Genomic DNA, 2153 nt, shown 5'->3' on the forward strand with positions numbered 1-2153 from the left:
TCTCTCTCTCCTTAGGCCTCCTTATTCTCAGAGACACAATCTTGAAATTAGGCCAAGTAATAACCCTACAATGCCTGTAAGTTGTTCAAATGAAAGGAAGAGTCACATGTCTCTCACTTTTTTTATTTTAAAGATTTTATTTATTTATTTTGAGAGAGAGAGCCTGTGAGTAGGGGGAGGGGCAGAGGCAGAGGGTGAGAGAATCTCAAGCAGACTCCATACTGTGCATGGAGCCCAATGTGGGGCTTGATCCCACAACCTCGAGATCATGACATGTCTCGCACTTGAACTCAAAAACTAGAAGTGATTAAGCTTAGTGAGGAAGACATGTTGAAAGCTGACACAGGCTGAAAGCTTCTTGCACCAAATGGCTTGCCAACCTGTGAATGCAACAGAGGAGTTCTCGAAGAAAATTAAAAGTGTTATTCCAGTGAACACTGAATGATAAGAAAGTGAAACAATCTATTGCAATGGTCTAGATAGAAGATCAAACCAGCTACAACATTTCCTTAAGCCAAGGCCTGATCCAGAGCAAAGCCCTAACTCTCTTCAATTCCATGAAGGCTGAGAGAGGTGAGGAAGCTACAGAAGAAAGATTGGAAGCTTGCAAGGGTTGGTTCATGGGTTTGAATAAAATAAGCTATCTCCATAACATAAAAGGGCAATACGAAGCAACAAGTGCTGATACAGAACCTGCAGCAAGCTCTCCAGAAGATCAAGCCAAGGTAGTTAACGAGGGCAGCCACACAAAACAACAGATTTTCAATGTGGATCAAACTCCCTTACATTGGAGGAAGATGTCTTCTAGGACTTTCATAGGTAGAGAGGAGAAGTCACTGCCTGGCTTTAAAGCTTTCAAGGACAGGCTGACTCTCTTGTTAGGGGCTAATGCAGCTGGTGACTTTAAGTTGAAGCCAATACTCATCCACCATCCTGAAAATCCTACGGCTCTTCAGAACTATGCTAAATCTACTCTGCCTACGCTCTGTAAATAGAATGACAAAGCCTGGAAGACAGCACATCTGTTTACAACACGGCTTACTGAATATTTTAAGTTCACTATTGAGACCTGCTGCCCAGAAAAAAAGATGCCTTGCAATATGACTGCTCAGTGATGATGCACCTGGTCACTCAAGATTTCTGATGGAGGTAGGCAATGAGATTAATGTTGTTTTCATGCCTGCTAACACAACATCCATTCTGCAGCCTGTGGATCAAGGAGTAATTTTGACTTTCAAGTTTAAGAAATACATTTCATAAGGCTCTAACTGCCATAGATAGTGATTCCTCTGACTGACCTGGGCAAAGTAAATTGAAAACTTTCTGGAAAGGGCTCACCATTCTAGATGCCATTAAGGGGGTGCCTGGCTGGCTCAATCAGTAGAGTATGTGACTCTCAATCTCAGGGTTGTGAGTTCGAGCCCCACATTGGGCATGGAGCCCTTAGAAAAATTTTTTAATTTAAAATCTAGATGCCATTAAGAACATACGTAATTCATGGGAAGAGATCAAAATATCAACACTCACAGGACTTTGAAGAAGTCGACTCCAACCCTCATAGAGGACTTTGAGGAGTTTGTGAGACTTCAGTGGAGGATGTAGGAGTAACTGCAGATGGGGTGGAAACAGCAAGAGAACTAGAATTAGAAGTGGAGCCTGCAGATGGGACTGAATTCTACAGTCTCAGAGCATAAAACTGGAACAGATGAGGAGCTGCTTCTTAGGCATGAACAAAGCAAGTGGTTTCTTGAGATGGAATCTACTCCTGATAAAGATGCTGTGAAGATTGTTGAAATGACAACAAAGATTTAGAATATTTTATAAACTTAATTGATAAACCAGCAGAAGGGTTTGAGAGAACTGACTCCAGTTTTGAAAGAAGTTCTACTGTGGGCACGATGGTGTCAAACAGCATCGCACGTACAGAGAAATCATTTGTGAAAGGAAGAGTCCATCTTCCTTTTGCAAACTTCACTGTTGTCCTATTATAAGAAATTGCCACTGACACCCCAGTCCTCAGCAGCCACCTCATCAGTCAGTCGCCATCACCATCAAGGCAAGACCTTCCACCAGCAACAAGATGATGACTTGCTGAAAGCTAAGGTGATGGTTACCATTTTTTAGCAAGAAAATATGTTTAAATTGAGGTATGT

At 42.0% G+C, this 2153-nt stretch overlaps 1 non-coding gene across 1 annotated transcript; it reads left to right on the plus strand.

Moving 5' to 3' along the window:
• Positions 1 to 1362: 1362 nt before the first annotated feature.
• On the plus strand, positions 1363 to 1435 carry TRNAE-CUC. Its single transcript has one exon. It is a non-coding gene; the product is annotated as a tRNA-Glu (tRNA).
• The last annotated feature ends 718 nt before the right edge of the window (positions 1436 to 2153 follow it).

This window comes from Ursus maritimus, unplaced genomic scaffold (assembly GCF_017311325.1).
Source record: "Ursus maritimus isolate PB19 unplaced genomic scaffold, ASM1731132v1 scaffold_11, whole genome shotgun sequence".
Taxonomy (NCBI): domain Eukaryota; kingdom Metazoa; phylum Chordata; class Mammalia; order Carnivora; family Ursidae; genus Ursus; species Ursus maritimus.